At 41.1% G+C, this 7,895-nt stretch overlaps 1 long non-coding RNA gene across 2 annotated transcripts; it reads right to left on the bottom strand.

The window, feature by feature from the left end:
- Nucleotides 1–2,072: 2,072 nt before the first annotated feature.
- On the bottom strand, nucleotides 2,073–6,865 carry LOC141378141 (uncharacterized). Of its 2 annotated transcripts, none has more exons than XR_012391908.1 (3): nucleotides 6,531–6,865; nucleotides 2,519–3,480; nucleotides 2,073–2,363 (listed from the first exon to the last, which is right to left on the bottom strand). It is a non-coding gene; the product is annotated as an uncharacterized lncRNA (long non-coding RNA). The 2 variants fall into 2 exon arrangements; XR_012391909.1 differs by having other exon boundaries at nucleotides 2,532–3,480.
- Nucleotides 6,866–7,895: the final 1,030 nt, after the last annotated feature.

The raw sequence follows: 7,895 nt of genomic DNA, 5'->3' as shown, positions 1-7,895 counted from the left end.
ACTCTCCACACTTTTTCTGATTTGGGTTTGTACATAGATTTTGTCACGTCTTTGGAGATTCTGGTCCATGAAGCAAGAATGGCACAGTGTCTGCAGATTTGTTTGTTGTGCATTCGTGTTGCAACTCTTTTCCATTCCCTGTTGGGCTGAGATGGATTGACTGTGTCTGCTGGAGTACAATGGACTCTAACACACCAACACAAGATGATCTGTAACCTTGTGGGTTATCCTGCTAAATGTAGCCATTGCATAAGATGCCTTATGTGGCCGTAAAGTAATGCACATGGTCATTTAATGATGCTCATCTGGTATGAGGGTCAGGGTATGTGCGTCAGGAAAATATCCCAAGTATTTTCTGAACCATTGACACAAGACAGGATGGATCCATGGATTTATGTTGTTTACACCAAACTGACATTTTCTCAATCTTCCACCCTCTGGTTTTAGAGAGTTTGGACATCTTTAGTAACTAGTGTGCTCTGCTGCGGATTATTATCAACTGTTGTAACAGTTTCTCACTTAACAAGGTGTTTTCACCATAGTGAATGTGTGCTGATTTCTCACACCATTTACTGTAAACTTTAGAGACTGCTTAAATCCCAGCGGAGAGACTTTTTTTCTTCTTCCACATTCTCGTGTGTGGATGTTAACAACAACAAAGACTAATCTGCAGGGTCTCAATCATGTGGCCTCTACATGATTGTAAATATTACATTTAAACATTTCCCTCCATCAAGGTTAAATCAAGGTACACAGGTAGTTACAGTACAAGCTATGCGCATTTTGGAATATTGCATTAAAAATGCTTAAAAGAAATGCCAATTCATTCATTTTCTCGTCGGCTTAGTCCCTTTATTAATCCGGGGTCGCCACAGCGGAATGAACCGCCAACTTAACCAGCAAGTTTTTACGCAGCCCTTCCAGCCGCAACCCATCTCTGGACTATGGGGGAAACCGGAGCACCCGGAGGAAACCCACGCGAAGGCAAGGAGAACATGCAAACTCTACACAGAAACGCCAACTGAGCCGAGGTTCGACCCAGCGACCTTCTTGCTGTGAGGTGACAGCACTACCTACTGCGCCACTGCCTCGCCACTAGAAATGCCAAAACATTTTGTGAATGCACATAAATATTTCATAGAATAAGAGAAAATGTACACATTTATTGAATAAACTCCACTCTCTAGGAAGTTATGATTTTGTTCTGTTTGACTCATTGGATGGAAAAACTGCTTTCATTTACAAATATTTTATTTATTTTTTTGTCATATTCCAGCTTTGCGCATATATCTACTTCACATGCATAACATCGCTACAGATGTGTTTGTGGGTCTAGTAATTATTCCATTAAAGGGTTAGTTTGCACGAGAATTAAAAATCTGTTATTAATTACTCACCCTCATATCATTCCAGTTCTTAGAACTTCGTTCAACCTTGAAACACAAATGAAGAGAGTTTAAATGAAACCCGACAGTTCTCTGATCCTCCATATAAAACAATTTGTATTTTTCAAAGTTCTGTAAAGGAGCCAAAAACATTTTCAGAAGAGTCCATGTGGCTTCAATGGGTTAAGTGTAATCAAGAACAGTTTTGTGCACCAAAAAAAAAAAAAAAAAATCCTAATGTTTTCTCTTTTCTGCGTCAGGTCAGGATGCACGTTTACTATAGGCAAAAATTAACCAGCAGCTATAGACATTATCTCGCAGTTTTGCTGCTAACTGTCTGGATGATCCTTTTTTTTTTTTTGGTCTGGATGCCACAGCGTCAATTTCTCCCAAAACTATTCCTGAAATACTAATTCATTTGACCACAGAACATGTTTCCACTGTTTAATAGACCATCTCAGATGTCTCTGAGCCTAGAGTAGTCAGCGGCGACTCTGGACACTGTTAACATAGGGCTTTCTTTTAGCACTGTACAGTTTTAACTGGCATTTATGGATGTAACTTCGTATTATGGTACTTGACAACGGTTTACCAAAGTAATCCTAAGCGGTGCTATCCCAGATTCGTTGAATTTAATGATGTTTGAGTAACATTGTTTTATTCATTTATTTATTTTTTTATGTTTTTACAGGTTTTTCACCTTTTATTGGGAAAGGATAGTGGAGGACAGACAGGAAAGTATTAGGACCAGAGAGAGGGGAAGGGTCAGCTTAGGACCTCGAGCTGGGAATCGAACTCAGGTCGCTGTGAGCACCATGGTGCTATATGTCGGCGCACTTAACCACTAGGCTATTGGCACCGACTAGTAACATTGTTTTAAACATTTTAACAATTTTCTTACATATTTGGTGGCAGACTGGCGATCCTCGGCCCATCTTTGCTCTTAAAGGACTAGACTAGACATGTCCAAACTCGTTCCTGGAGGGCCGGTGTCCTGCAAAGTTTAGTTCCAACCCCAATCAGACCAGCCTGGGCTAGGTAATCAAGCTCTTACTAGGCTTTCTAGAAACATCCTTGCAGGTGTGTTGAGGCACGTTGGAGCTTAAATCTGCAGGACACAGGCCCTCCAGGACCGAGTTTGGACACCTCTGGACTAAACCTTTCTTGGAAGCTGCTTTTGTACCAAATCAGCAGCCATAGACATTATCATGCAGTGTTTGTTGTAATAACAATGAAACAAGGAGAAACGTTGTGTGGTGTGGTGAGAAGGCGTACTGATTTTGGTTATGGGTTTAGGTGATCATGGAAGACAGAGATTTTTAGTTGTTTAATAACTAACCAAATTAGCCAAATAAACAAAATAATTTTTAGGGGGCGGGGACCCTTATCACACAACATCACATACCCCTAACATCGTGTGCCCATCCACTACACCACCGGTTACGCCCTATTCACATGGGGCGTCAGCTTCAACGCTTCCCATTCACGTTGAAATATTGACGTGAGGCGTTGCAGAACTGCATTGTGGATCCGTCGACGCTGCTTCAGAGGTGTTGCTCGCTACAGAAGTTGAGACTTTCTCAACTTTTCAAGCACTAATGGAAGCGTCAGCCAATCAGATCGCTGTATGCAAATACACCAGCTCAGACAGTAGCCGATTGCGGACTAATTTCATTGGCGTTTCTAATTTCATCGTTATGACGATCATGTCAGCCCCAACTTTAGACATGCCCTCTGTCAAGCGTTGACGCTGAAGGCCCGTGTGTTTACGCCAGTTGTGTTTGGTTTAAAATTTGTCACAAACTCTGATGCAGATCATGTGAAACTGCTCTGTGTAGCTGTTTGGACGTCAGGCCTTGGTGCACTCCTGAAGGTTGCCTGCAGCTGTGTGTGCGTCCACATGAGCTGCGCTGGTGTGTGTGAATCTGGGAGAGAGTCTCTCTGGAGACCTTCAGGTCATGTAGTTCTTCCTGTGCTGGTCTGGTGCTGATCTGCCTCTCCCTCGGCCTGCATCTCCTCCAAGCTCTCTTTCCCACAGTAAACGCCTCTGTTGCTCCAGGACATGCAGCAATGTAAGCAGCTGCCGTGCATCCATCTGATATCAGAAGACATCCGATTATTTTCTTTTTACTGTCTCCAAACTTCCCGTTTCTTTATTTTATTATTTTTTAAGAAAGCCTTACTTATTGAGTTACTGGGGTCTTCCAGCATGGGGGAGTCTGCTGTTTAGTATTACACTGATACCTCAATTCCTTATCTAGTCAAGAGTTACAATATTATTTCCAGCCAAATAATCCCATTGACCTTGTTTTAATCATACAAGACTATGGAAGATCAGATACTTCTTTAGAAAAAGTCTCTTTTAAGGCAAATCATTTCACTCGGCAGCCATCATGTTTGAATGGGGAAACATCAAATTCTCCAAACTTGCTTGTCAAGCTTACAATTAAATTTCATATTAGGAATCACAACTACAATTAAACAACAATAGATTCATTTCTAAGCAATCGAATTACCCAAGTTCTGCAGAAACTCACATCTGGTCAGAGCCCTCCCCCGGAGAATCTTCAGTCTGTAGCGATCGATTGATTGGTTCCTCCACTAGAAGGCGGGGCTTCATTTGCCATATTGAGCGTTACACTGTTCCCCATTCAAAACTATACGAGTGACACGTCTTGTATAGTTTAAAGTCTTTGTTCGCGCTCCTTTTGTGTCTGTCATTGATAGGCAGCCATAAACCATTAACAATAATAGCCCCTTTCACACATACAACCTAATTTTCCGGAAAGGTTGTATGTGTGAAAAGGTCCTTTTTGAAAATACCGGTAAATTCGTTCTGGCTATTTTCCGGAAAGAGAAGTTGTAACATTAGCGGCAATTTGCCGGAATGCTGCGCTGTGTGAATGCAGAAGGAAGATTACCGTAATAAGCGCGTGCACGTCTAGAACGTGCTGACGTGAGACGTCTGCTTTAGCCAACCACAACAGTCATACGCATTTACGTCCGCGCGGTTTGTGAGAATAAAAGCCTTTGAATATTTTTCCAGACACATTTAGCTGCTAGAAGTTAGTCAGATCACGTTTATATGTTCTTCTTAATGCCAACTGTATAAATAATCATCGATGAGATGCTTATGATAAGCCGTTGTTTGTTTACCTTCAAGCTTTGCGTGTGCCTGTGAAACAGCCTGTGAGCGCCTGCACACGCACATATTATGAACATCTCGACATGCGAAAGTGATCCTGCGAAAGTTGTTCACAATATTGATCATCCACAGAGTTTGTAATTTAGTCAAATGTTTACAAATACAAGCGCAGCCGTTTAAAGCTCATTTGTGGTGAATGATGTCAGAATTTACCGGTAATTTGGAATGGATGTGTGAATGCTCTTTTCTGGAAAATTTCCGTAATGCTCGCCTGTGTGAACAGCGCTTTTTTGAATATACCGGTAAAGTCATTCCGGAAATTTTCCGGATATTTACCGGTATCACTGTGTGAAAGGGGCTACTGACAAGCTAAACAAATATTAGCTCTATTTATGGAGAAAATTTAAAGCACTGCATTGTTTGGGTGTGCTGCACCTGTAGACTGTAAAAGATATGGACATAGTATCCATTACGTCACCCATAGGTTTCTCAAGAGCGCAAATAAAAATACCTGTAGCCGTGGCCAACCTGCACTATTTTGTTCATGCGTTGTCGCACTGACCGGGGATACCAAACAAGGGCAAAAGAGGCAGAGCGTGAGCGGAGCTACAGATGCCTGCTAGCATTTTGCTTAGACAGGCTTTTCTTTGAGAGAAACGCTTAATACTTCATTACCTGCGACTCATTTGTGTGCTGACCACATGTGCTTGGCTGTGTTCTATATCAATAAAGTGTTTAGACTTTTAAAAACACTGTTATTATACATTGAGCCACTAAACATTGTTCTTATGACATTTTTCTACAGGAGGAAAATGCAAATTCCAAACACTTCAAATATAGTCTGTGTTAATAGATGCAAAGCTATTGGGGGCATCCAGGCATAACACTATCTGACAATGTTTCAGATGACTGTTCTAGAGCCTACTGTGTACTGTATGATGACCGAAATGGCCTTTAACACCCAGCAGGCACAAGATTTCAACATGTCAGATTGACATCATGGGGACATTGCATTTTGTTTGGAAATGAAACAGAACTCATATGTTGACGTCAGAACTCAACGCCAACCCAACATCAACGTCCAACCTAAAATTAACCAAATATCAACGTCTAATGATGTAACAGCTTGACGTTGTGTGGACGTTACCAGTGTGACGTCTATCAGATGTTGGATTTTGGTTGTCATTCGTAATGAATAAATATCAGTATTTGACATCAATATGATGTTGGTTTAAGATGTTGGCTCGACGTTGGATTTTGGTCACTTTCTAACAACCTAAAATTGACCGTATATCAAAGTCATTTGTCATCATTATTGGACATCAAAATAACTGTCCTTAGACGTTGGCTAGACATTCAATTTTGGTCACTTGACATCACAGCCTAAATCTAACCTAATATTAATGTCTTATGATGTTATGTAGCTGCTGGGCAAAAACTATATGCACTACAGAATGTTACGTTTACACTCTCATGCACAGATTACATGTAAATGCATCAGCTTTTTACAATGTGATACTCATTACACACAAGTACTTTTAAAAAGGCTACTTTTTACTCATACTTTGAGTAATATTTACAACAGATACTTTTACTCTACTTGCATTTTTAGGCAAGTAATGGTGCTTTTACTTGAGTATGATTTTTCAGTACTCCACCACTGATAATCTCTTATAACAAAATCACATGACCATTTTTAAATTCGCAAACTAGAATTTGTTCTGTAAAAGTGTTTCCATCATAGTTTATGCGCATCTTTTCTTATCGAATAATACGTTTATCCTACTTAATTATGCGCATACATTTTTATGCCCATTTTCAAAATGTATGTGCATCGGGGCGTTTCCATCAACCAATTTTTTTGTATGCGCATATCCAATTCATATAGTTTTCGTATTGAGATAGTTACTTTCTGCAGTGTAATGGAACCACTCATATGCTCACACACCTGGTTCTCGTCCCCTTCTGAACCACACACACAAAAAAAAAAGCCCACCTACCTTGAACCCAGCTCTAGTCATTTAGCCCTTGAACCCAGGCCTGGCTGGTGTGTTCGCTCGCTTTCTTCAAACCCACATCTGGCAGAGTTTAGGTGTAGTGACAAGGTCCGCTGAGCTTTCAGCTTATCGAGTTCTATGGCTTCCTTCTGCACTTAAGGTCTCTATTTTGTGAGTGCGTAATTGAGAAAAAGTGACGGTGAAAAAGGAAATGTGTAGTCTGTAAAGATAATTACCAAACCAAACACATTTCAGATGTGTTGGTCATGGATCTCTCTCCTTTTTTTCCTCCAGCCCCCAATCTGATGTTTTGGGTTGCCTCGTATGTTTTTTGGTATGGAAGATTAACCGCGCGCACAGTGCATCTTGTTCCCGGAGACGTGCAGACAACACACAAACAAAGGCAGTGTTGTGTCCATGCAGTCAACTCATTTACCCCATTCAGAGAAGTGGGACATGCTTGGCAGTAAAAGAAACAAAAAGCTACAACGTTATGCGTTGCAATAAATCCACCTGCTCATTACACACTTCAATACTGTCTGTGCGCTGAGATTATACACTGACCATTCACTAAAATGAACCAGTTCTGCCTTAGTAATTTTTGACATGTGCCGTATTAGAATACAAGCTGTTGCTCTTTTTTTAATGAATGATTTTTGGTTTTTGGGGTCTCCAACAACAGGCTGATCTGCATGCAAGGTCCAAAAACAGTTACATTGTCTTAAAAGCTGCATTTATTTTTACCTAATCATCCCAACGACATATATTTCGTTCAGTGATTGGTCCAATGAGCCAGTCTGTTGTGATTGGTCAACTGAAGAAACTGTCACCCACATAGCAAAATTTCTCTGGCCCAGCTGTGGCCCACACAATCAGGTTTTGCTTGGCCCACATGCCGCAGTGAATTACGGTACATGACTGGACCAAATCTGGCTTCCAGACAAGAGCCAAACACGGACCATATCTGGGCCAAGTCTCAGCCAAGTTAATAACTAATAACTGGGCCTGAACTGGGCCAGATGGGTTGGTGTGTCACGGTTGCAATGAAATTGATAAACCTATGGAGTGATGCTCTTTAGGCACACTATGGGCACGCTTTTTCTCAAAGTGACCTGATTGGTAGATTTTTTTTTTCCTTTACTCAAAAATGATTTTAGTGTATTTTAAATGTAGGTAAAGACTGGCCAAACCTACATGGCCCACTTATCAATTTTTTAAATCTGGGCCAAATACTACGTTTTACATCTGGCCCAAATCTTGTGTGCCACCTTAAAAACAGTGCCACCTCTGCCAAACCCGGGCCATGTTTGGCCCACATGCTGTATGCCAGTGCCGGATGAATGCCTGCTGTGCCAGCTTTTTGCCAAA

The sequence above is a fragment of the Danio rerio genome, chromosome 16 (genome assembly GCF_049306965.1).
Source record: "Danio rerio strain Tuebingen ecotype United States chromosome 16, GRCz12tu, whole genome shotgun sequence".
NCBI lineage: Eukaryota > Metazoa > Chordata > Actinopteri > Cypriniformes > Danionidae > Danio > Danio rerio.
Note: the sequence above shows the minus strand (reverse complement) of the source record. Positions and strands in the feature narration are given on the sequence as shown.